The 11451-nt window shown below is 35.8% G+C and overlaps 1 pseudogene; it reads left to right on the top strand.

Moving 5' to 3' along the window:
• The first annotated feature begins 2828 nt into the window (after positions 1-2828).
• LOC127855346 (solute carrier family 23 member 1-like) overlaps positions 2829-11451 on the top strand; it is a 64546-nt pseudogene continuing 55923 nt past the window's right edge.

The raw sequence follows: 11451 nt of genomic DNA on the forward strand, positions 1-11451 counted from the left end.
CTTGGCTCCAGAGACCTGCAGTTGCCATGAAATTTTGAGGCAGCCAGGGACAGTTTTTTTTTGTACCATCGGGTGAACTTCTACACCGGATAAAGAAACTCCCAATGACCTAGTGTTCTTGATTTGGTGTTCTCAACTGACGAACCATTTATTAAGAACTTACAACAATATTCCCTGTAGGTAAAGTGACCATATAATTCATTATTGATTGTTAATACAGAGTAAAGTCATTGCAAAAGAAAACTTCTAATTTGATAAAGCAGATTCTGCAATCAGAGTGGTCGACTGTCAAATGTCAAATGAGATGATTTTGTTGGTGTGCAAAATCTTAAAATGACAAATGAATTAATTTAAGGGACAAAATTAAATAAACAAGTATTCCCCCTTCCTAAGAAAGAGTTAAAATTCGAACATCTAAAAAGAATAAACCTATCTGAATAATAAAGAATGCACATAAGGCTTTCAAAAAGAAACATCGTTCTTGGCAAAAGTAAATGAAAAGAAAAGAACATACTCCATACTCATTTTCAATCTTGCACTAGAGATAGAAATTCTGCTTCTGGTGAATGTATAAGAAACAGGCTGATTTTGAACAAAGTAAATATTCTTTCAAAAAAAATATTCCAAACGCGTTTTTTTCAATTAAGCATATACAAAAAAGGAAATTTTGATGTTCGAATAGCAAATAAAAAAGAACTGACAATACATTAGCAGGACATGACTGTGAAAGTCTGAGATGTTAAACGCTTTGTGTAAGAGTGTTTTATGGAGGAAAGTATTGTAAATTATTTATAACCGCAGTAATTGACAGTCGATACATGATTTGAAAATCTATGAAGAGCAGATTATGAAAATACTTAAACATATAAAATCCTGTGAAATCATCAGTTCTGGATCAAGTTCATCCAGCTGTACTTAGAGACTAATCAGAGACCACATGGTTAGCCATATGATCAATGATTTGTTTACGGACATTCAGTATACATTTCGATGTAGTAATGTTGTTTGCAACTGATTCATGTTATGGAGACTTTGCATAAATGTTTAAATGATGGATACAACTTTAAATGCATTTATTTTGACTTCAGTAAATCATTTATACCGCACCTCATAATTAGACTGATCAAGAAGCTAATAAACAATCACTTAAACTTAGAAACAGTCATTTAAGAAAGATTTCAGGAAACACTTCTTTAAACTGAGGTTAAGCACAACAGAGCATCGCTTACCACATAAATAGCAACGTGCCGTCATTTAATATATTTAAGAACAGATTGGGAATTTTCATGGTAGACATATTCTACCCAGTAATACAGGATAGAACCTAGGTTCTTGACCATTAGGGACTATAAGAGGCTGAAATAGGCTGCTGCCCCAACCGGATATGTATATGTATGCCCCGCATCAGTAATAATAGTTTTTTTTACGTTGAGATTTATTTTAAAGATCTCTTTAAAAGAAGTATTAGTAGTCTAATATGAATATTTAGTTTGGAAAACACAATAACACTGACATCGTTTAACATTAAATATATATTATTCACCCTTTAGTTTACGCTCTGATAATAACTTTAAAGTAACCTCGCTCACAAGGAAAATAAAAAAATCCCTTTTATAACAAATAAATAGCCAATGAGTTCTACATTTTTACCTTTTGGCATTTTTTAGTAAACATCTAAAAAGGACCTTTTCACAGTTTGTCATTATATCCTTAATATTCCATTTAATTGTATATAATGAGAATGCAATACTTCTCCAGCAGCTGGAGTTTCACTTATTTATATTAATATAGATAAATGTAAACATAAGATCTTAAACGCTCCATTAAAAAACAAGAATAACATTAATGAAACAAAAAATGTCACCTCAACTGGGCTCGAACCACTGACCCCTGGAATAAAAGTCTTATCGTTTAGAACACTCGGTCATCCTTGCTCATACAATGAGAGATGTATTTTATACTTTATATGTATAAGCAATCCTCGTAGTGTTAAAAATATAACGAAAACAACAGAACAATTAAATTGTTTATTTTTTTTTCAATTTACCAAAACGTGAAAATGCCCCTTTAATTTCTTCAGACTTGCAAATTGAATGAATTCAATACACTGTCATATCTTACATCATGAATAACTGACAGGTTTAGTGGTTGCCTGTTAGCTTGGGGCCATTAGATTTAAGCACAGTAAACTCAATTTCAAAAGTTGGTTACAGTTGGACTAAAAAGCAGGGCAACTAGATTTTTTCAAAGCTTGAACATCTTAATCCAATTAAACATAGAATACAAATTGGCTACTGTGGATCAATTAGGCCTAGAAAATGATTCAATTCCGGCTCACAACAAGACATGATGCATTAAAAGTCTGCCATGTGGGCACAATTGTTGCTCAAAAATTTAAAGAAAATAGATTAAGTATTAGATACACCTAACACAACATGTATATGATTTTAGGCTTGTTATTCTTTAGCAAGGCAACCAAAATTTTAAAGATGGTTGCCAGTGCAGCAACCAATTGTGAAAAAAAACTACATAATGTTGTTATTTTGTCTTATGTATCTCTATAACATAAATATAGGGATGAACAGTGCACACACATCTCGACATGTGCTTTAAGACACATTTTTTATAGATTTGAATGGGTTGTGTGCATTTCAAACTTGCGATATAAATAGCCATATCATAATTTTGAAAACTGAGATGCGTCTAAGATTTCGCAATAGCGAACAACTTTAGTGCCTTCAGCGCTTTGATATAAAACGTTTATGGTGTGTGCATTGCACGCGCAATACATGTGTTATGCCTTGTGTCATATGAAATGCACATATTTATGTGACCCGAGCTTACAGTTATTCACGAACACGACGAAAACAAGAACATGTCACAGTCAGATAAAGTCAGGACACAATGTACTTTCTAAAAGTGCAAATAGGGCAATGATCAGCTGAATTAAAACTTGTGAACCGTATGGATTTTCTTCACATGAGTTGTTGTGAATTAATATTTGGTAAGTAAAGTTTACTTTTTGAGGATTCATCCAACATAATTTAATGTTTATAACGTATTTGAAACAAATTTACTGCGTTTGTCAAAAGCAATTTATCATCAACAATTTACACGAAACCGTCTCGATTTAAACTTTAAACTTTTCGCACTGCAACAATGGCACACGTAAATGGCGTGTTTTTAAAAAACGAGGTAGAAAGTGATCGTAAAGAAGACTTGACGGATGTTTTTTGTACGGATACCTCTTGTAATGGCAATGCCATTGAACTTAAACCAAACGTGGAAGACACCGATCAGACAACAGCGGCAAATGAAGATGAGAAACCACACGGACTGAATGATGTCAAGGTCTCGTCGGACAACCTAACGCGAAGGCACCTGATTTACGGGGTCAACGATACGCCACCGCTGCACGTGACTTTCATTTGCGGATTGCAGGTGGGCATATTATATGCATACTTTAAATGTGTATTTATAAGCAGAAAGATGCACAAATATCGACTGTTTTTGGTTCAACGTTTCGCAAAGTTAATTTCATTTATACAAAAACGTGAGATGTCACATATGTCTTGCTTGATACACGTGTTTTATTTATTACACATGAATGGATTTGATAGTTGCTGTTAACAGGCCCAAATGCTGCGCAAAATCGTATTTACTAACCAAACGAAATTTTAAACATTAAAGTAATCGAACAGTTGGTATTATGTTTTGTATGTTTGCAACGTATCTATTCAACTAGCGTTAAGATTAATGTGCAGTATGTACATAACGTAATTTTAAAGGGTAGGGGAGGCAATACGATACGCCATGGGATGAAAGATGTGATGAGAACAGGACAGAAACGGGTTCGGGTAGGGTTGAGAAAGGCATAGGTGTCGGAGACATTCTTAATTGTCTTTTAAACTTTCAAATACTGAATTATATCTTAAGTCACACGCAGTACCAGTTAATTACTGATATCAATTAATAAATTTTTATTGACACTGAAAACCTTGATTTATCCATCGAAATCACATGTCACAATTGTACAAACAGATCATCGCGACACGTTTTCCTTGTAAGTGAGCTATAATGTTGTTAAACTTTATGTTTAAACTTTAAAACTTGTGTGAAATCAAGTTGCGCGGTACGGTACGTTAACATGCGCGTAAATTGTCAGCCCGTTGGCGACCCGTTGACATGGCGGTGTGATAATAAATAAGCATGTAGCCCAGGACGTTCATGTCCGTGCCATCGACTTTCGTGCTATGTGAGCGTCTGTCCTCGAAAACAGTTTGTTAACACGTCTCGCAACCGCATCAGCCACAAGCTAATGGGCAATGTCATTTTCTTGACCAAATGAACACTTTTGGTCTGTGAATGTTCTGCATGAATGTTCGCTTATGTGTTTGAACTTAAATTAATTTTAGTTAAAGCAATAAAACAGAATGACAAAAGAAATACAAAAAAAATTGTGAACGATACGACGCGAACGTAATATAAGCTGCCAAACCAAAATATTTTATTACTGACATGTGAAAATGAACATTGCGCGGTTCGTATAACTTTTAACTTATATGCTTTTACACAGGAAAATATAATACAAAATAAAGCTTTAATTTACATAATTATAAAAATAAAATGTTTCAATACATGTTTATTAAGAAACTGATATGTTTTTGGTTTAACGGTTAATAACCGTTTACAACAAAAGGTTAACCTGTTAATGTTTTTATAACCTTCTGCATCCCTAGTTTAAAGGCTAAATAACCATGCATATAACTGTAATGTAAGGAAGTGATAGAATAATACTAATATAAGAGTAAACGTTTTTATAATAATCTAAAATTTATTTCCGCTTGTACCAAATTCTACTTTTACGTTAAATGAAGATTATACAAAATTATTTTGTTTAAAGATGTATACGTAGTTCAAGCATGTATGTGAGCTTTAACTCGTTATACGGTTGTTCGAGTGTGTTCGCATCAATTATTATGTATTAGATACCATTTAATACGATTTCTTTATAATATCTCAAGCGTGAAAGATAAAAGCGAATTCTCTGGCTACATGTTCGTTGGAAAAATAGTGTAGTAAATGTCAAGTGGCGCCACATCAGTAAAAAGCTTTTATGATACATACAAGGTTTATGAAATTAACAGCTTTGCATTGCGTTTTAAGGCCAATACTTGTTCACACTCGTATGTAAATAAACTCTTCCAGAAAATGTGTAAGAAGCTGTCAACACAATCGTGTAACTAAACCACAGAGGCATATTATATGAAATAAAAAGTGTTTCAAATATTTTTATGATTCATTTTTGCTTGAATATATTTATCAAATGGAATGCCTGTCACTTTCAAACCATGGTGATGTGTCCCGAAAAATCTGGTTCACGTTTTCTCTGAATACTCAAATTTTATTAGAGCCGTGTCGTGCTCAAATGAATCTTTTCGCTCGACGCGAGTCAAATGTTAAAAAAGAAAAAGTTAATTCCCCCTTTTTTTTTAAGATTTTCAGTTCCCAGAAGTTGCGTCCTCTGTCGATACCTTAATGGGCGATTTAGATGTTTTCCAAACTTAAGCAGAAACACCTCACATTATAAACATAAAAACATATTTTTCTAACTAAAAGAAAGACTGCACGCTACAGAAAATTCACAAAAAAAGTTGTTTGGCAAAGTGCCTGTCTTATACTTATGCTATCTTACTTTCATATCTCACCCGACCTGCAATCGTTTTCATTTACCGCTTCATCATATAAATGGCTAATTAAACTGTCTGTGTTTGTATTTCGTGGTTAAGTTTGTGGCTGCATAATAAAGTGTGTCTCTCTACTCATACCCTATTAACCTCAAGGCTTCACGCAAGTTAAAATTTGCATAACGACTGACATTGAACTAATGTCGGTGTGAAGAGAAGCGCGTGTACCAAAGACGCTATCTGGACAGCGGAGTGTATCACTGTTATTGTAACGGGGCGTTCAACTCGACTGATAGTTTACCTCATAGCGATCTCTCTATTTGTGTTTGGGTTTAAAGCCATGTTCGATGAATAGTCTCATTATATCTTTATACCTGTTATCTTCAGCAAGCTCTCCTGTCGCTGTCCGGTAATCTGATTGTGTCTCTGCTCGTGGCGGAGGCGGTGTGCGCCTCCCACGATGACGTGTTCAAGGCTAAGCTCCTCAGCTCCACTCTCTTCATGAGCGGTGTGACCACCGTATGCCAGAACCTGTTTGGGATTCGGTAAGATATATAATAAAACATCGTATCCATATCTTATATTACGTTCTATGCATTCACTTATATCAAAATGGTAAATAATCAAACCAATTAAACTCATTTTCACTTCACAGGAAGTTCTCAGATCGAAAACCTTTACTGAGAAATGTTCAATGAGTAAAAGTCATTCAGAGGCAAGTAGATGTGCATTAAAACAGATTGAACCTTCAAATACAACACTATTATAAACGACGCCGATCTGAAACACCAGTATTCTATTTGCTAATGCAATATGCTTATTTTATAATCGCGTGATCCACATACTTCAGACTACCCCTGTTCCAAGGAGCCGCGCCAGAGTACGTGGTGCCGCTGCTTTTGGTGGCAAGTGCTGATGGCAATTTCTGTAGCAGCAGTAGCGAAACATCAGGTCAGTAGGGGCGCAAAGACACTCGCAAACACAAATATCAATCATTCTTAAATTACTATTGAATTGACTTTATGGCGCTCTTTAATTCAAAGTTGCTACAGTTAATCACTCGATTTTGTTTTGATATGTAACAATTTCGATGTCATATGCTATGTATCAGTCTCAGTTTACACAAACGTTATTTAATTATACCTTAGGTATACAATTATCTAATTCAAACTAAGTTAAGTTGGGACATATATGACATTTACATGGTTTATTAATGTCACTCAATTTTACGTTCAAACGAAATAACTTGACACTTTCTTGAATAGCTCCGTACCAAACAATCCAAATATACTTTTCTCTATAATATATAGAGAATAATATATAAGAGTGGGTGGGGTATGAGACTACTGATGTAAGCACCGTGGTCATAGCAACGACATAATAGGCCAATCACAAAACGCGTTCTTTACAAATGTGTAAAAATGGCGAAAATGAGAAATGGGGTTTTGTTAATAGTTGTAAACTACAGCTATTATAATTACCCAACGAGACATGTTAGCAACGATATTTGAGTTGCGTTTTATGTTTGTTTAACATTTTATATCCTTGTTTTTTTTTCAGAAACCAATATGACCAGTAACCTTGCAGGATCAAACGGCAGCTTGTCAAATATCAATCGGCACTCTGGGCGCAGAAATAGGCATGGGCAGGATACTTAACAACGTTAGAATGGTAAGGTCTTAAGGCGAGTTGTCAAAATACGATTTAAGTCATTAAATAGCGATTAGTTTACCTACTCGCACTTCTTCTATAATAATTATGTGACGTATGAAATGTTTATATTGCGAACTGTATACAGCAATTAGTACATTATTGCTAATTATACATTTTTCAATTATCAATTTATCTATTTCCAGATTCAAGGGAGCTTAATCGTGGCCGGGTTTGTGCACGCGATGCTCGGGTTCACGGGCTTGATGGGGCTGCTGCTGCGCTTCGTGGGACCTCTCACCATCGTGCCCACGATGATCCTCATATTCATCGCCCTCGTGGGACCCGTGTTAAAGTTCGTGGAAGCTAACTGGGGAATTGCCCTGTCGTATGTAGAAAAAGTTGAATTGATTAACGTTTCATGCAATTCTGATATGTATAACGTGTATGTTGCGCTACGTTGAGGCGTATATAATCTAGTTCTCTGATTTATCGGACAATCGTCTTACGTCAGGTTCGAGAGTAAAACAAGAGCCGCGTTTTTGAAAACAGGGTTTTGTGCATATGCGTGAAGTGTCGTCCCATATTAGCCAGTTCATGCCGCAAAATATAATCAGAGACGACGCTTTCCGCATTTATGGTATGTTTCGTTTAAAGGAATGCGATAACACTCTTAAGGTTAATAACATACACTTATATTTCTATATGTATGATACTTTACAGGTGTATTAGTAGTTTTACTATAATATAAGCATTTTCATTTTCATTCTCATACATATAACGCTGCTCACTTCCAGAATAACATGACAAGCATGTATTGTTTTGTAAAAATCCACCCCGCTTGTGTGCAGGACGATAGCGGTAGCGGTGGTGATGTTCCTTTACCTTGCCAAGTACAACATGCCTGTACCCGTATGGACGCCGTCGCTTGGGTTCTGTATTATACGATACCCCCTGCACCAAGTGTTTGCGGTGAGAGAATTCGTGAAAATGTGTTACCTGTTTGTGACATTAAGTTCCTTCCGTGCTTAATACTGTATATTAGTAATTCATAATATACTATGTAACAAAAGGTTTAACATTGAACTATGAAGCATTATGATCTGCCCATTCCATCGCGTCTAGGTCGTATTTCCCATTTACCTAGATACTAAATGTATGTAATTTATATAAAATGTTTCCCCCGAGCATGTTGCCCATTACCTTTAACTGCCTGTGATGTTTATGTCTTCAGTTTACATTTACATTTAATCATGGTTTGCAGCTCCTTTAAACCGGTTTAAACGCTCAAAAGTAGTATTGAGCGTTTCAAGGCGATGATCCCCTTTTGATTCATTTTTGAGTTATAAGTTTGTGCTTATGTGTGTTGTCTTGTACATTTGCGTTGTATATCACTATTTGACAATTGGTTTCTTGCAATAAATATAGAACTAATGATACATTATCATGCTAATGCAGCTGAATTTTCATTGTGTGAATAAATATACACATATATTATATTTTATCTCCCTCACTCCTTTACCACCCATGACTCATGTGTAATTATGTATCTCCAAGCTCATGGTATTTATTATTCCGAACTGTGTGTCACACATATATACAATTTTTATTCCAATAATCATTAATTTCATTATCCTCGACTACCAACAATATTAAAGGGACCTTTTCACGTTTTGGTTAATTGACAAAATTAAAAAATAGTGTTTCAGATTCGTAAATTTTCGTTTTAGTAGTGATATTTGTGATGAAACAGTAATACTGAACATTTACCATGCTCTAAAATATCCTTTATATGCATCTTTTGACGATTTACAAACATTAAACTTATAAAGCGTTGCAACGCGAAACGATTGAAAAATTTGGAGAGTTCTGTTTTTTTGTCGCTATATTTTGTGATACTACGAGGATTGCTTATATAAAGTATAAAATACATCTCATGAGCACGGATGGCCGAGTGGTCTAAGATGATAGACTTTTACTCCAGGAGACAGTTGTTCGAGTCCGAGTTGCGGGAGCTTTTTATTTCCAATTTTTACAATATAAACTTTTCTTTCCCAGATCCTTATATCCATTATCCTCAACTGGCTGCTATGCGGCGCGCTTACGTATGCAGGGGTGCTTACGGATGATAAAACTTCGGTTGGTTACAACACGCGCACGGACTCTAGAATTCAGGTCATCTATGACAACCCATGGTTTACATTTCCGTATCCAGGCACGTCACTGTCTTCATGTTGCTATCTTATTGATCGTAAGACGATATTTGATGACGGATGCATCTATAAGTACTAAAAGCTGGCACTTTTATGTTTGAATGGGCGGACTTGTCTTGATAAATAATTCATGCACTGGCAGAATGGGAGAATTAAACAATGGGGAGGCTTGGTTATTCTAAAGAAAAACAAACTTAATTAAACAAGACAATCTACGAAGCATTCAGCTTGACAAATGCTCGGTAGTGTAATACGTAGTATATTTCATTAAATAACCGTATTTATTTTTAATATTGCCGCAGTTCTAGGTCATAAAAATACCAGTTATAAAGCAATAATTTGTTGTTTTTTCCCCAACATCTCTAGGTCAATTTGGAGCATTTGGTTTCAACGCCGCAGCGTTTCTTTCCTGCATGATAGCAACTCTGATATCCGTCCTGGATTCTATCGGCGACTACTACGCATGCGCGAATGTTTGTCGCGTTCCAGCCCCGCCCAAACACGCGGTAAATCGCGGCATCATGATCGAGGGCGTGTGCAGCATGATATCCGGTACCGTGGGATGCGGCCATGCCACCACCACATACGGGGGCAACATTGGCGCTATTGGAGTAACGAAGGTACATGTACGCTGTAAATGGGATCAAATTTGGGGTTGACAGTATAAACTCGTTTTAATGTTTTAATTATAGAGGGGGGGGGGGGCGGTTAACGCGAATTTGATTTATCTGCCAATGTATTTGGTATCGTACTAGTACCGGTATATAGTTTTTATTACACAAGGTTACTGAAGAAGTGCTCAATGAGCCGCGTTATGTATAAACTGGACTTAATGCAATGTGTCGTCAAAGATTAAATTGTGCAGTCCGTACAGGCTAATATGGGGCGACTTGTTCCATGGAAATCATAAACGACACGTTACGCTCATACATTAAGCCCCGTTTTCCCAGAGAGAGGCTCAATAATGACATATTTCCGAGGAAACTAAGAGTGGAGCTTGCTTCTATTTTATATTGATAATTTAATGCCATATCCTCAGCAAAGTGCTGTGATAATTAAAACTCTAATTAACTGAATGTTGATCATACTTGTTGTTGTTATTTTCCATAATTATCATGACACTATAGTCAAATTGTAATATGGACAGAACGATACGGAAATTTAGAGTTTGGCCGCGAGCATCGATGTTCTTATTCAGGTGGCGAGCCGTCATGTGTTTGTATGCACCGGAATCCTCTACATACTGTTCGGCATATTCGCCAAGTTCTCAGCGCTCTTCATCAGTATACCATATCCGGTCCTGGGCGGGGCCATTGTCGTCATGTACGGAATTTTCTTCGGCGTCATTATATCGAATTTAGAGGTAGGTAGTGGTTCAATTTGGCGATTGAATTTCTTTGTTTCTGTCTTTTATCTGTATAGTATTTTATAAAAAAAAAGTGTCGTACTTGAATTCAAAACGGTAATACTTCTTTGACCTCACCTTTTAAATACTATATTGCAACGATAGATTGACTTGCGTTGTATTTACTTATATGATCGATTATAATTTGAACCTGAAATACCTGCACTACACATTTAGCGCATGATTACAATGCAACGTAATCAACTTCTTCTATCTTAATTCTAAAGAACAAGAGGTGCCTCGATCCAGTAAACTAGAGACCGATTTTGACTTAGCGTATATTTAATTACTTTGTGTACGCTGTCGACTGGTCAAACTGATGTTAAACCAAATATAGTAAAATAATAAAAATATAATTATCCTTCTATTTATTTGACCAACACAGAAGTATGATCATGTAAGCGTCTGTATTTGTTTTAGGTGACTAACATGTCATCTCCCCGCAACATCGCTATACTTGGACTGTCCGTGTTTATCGGTCTGTGCGTGCCCGCGT

The sequence above is a fragment of the Dreissena polymorpha genome, chromosome 13 (assembly GCF_020536995.1).
Source record: "Dreissena polymorpha isolate Duluth1 chromosome 13, UMN_Dpol_1.0, whole genome shotgun sequence".
NCBI lineage: Eukaryota > Metazoa > Mollusca > Bivalvia > Myida > Dreissenidae > Dreissena > Dreissena polymorpha.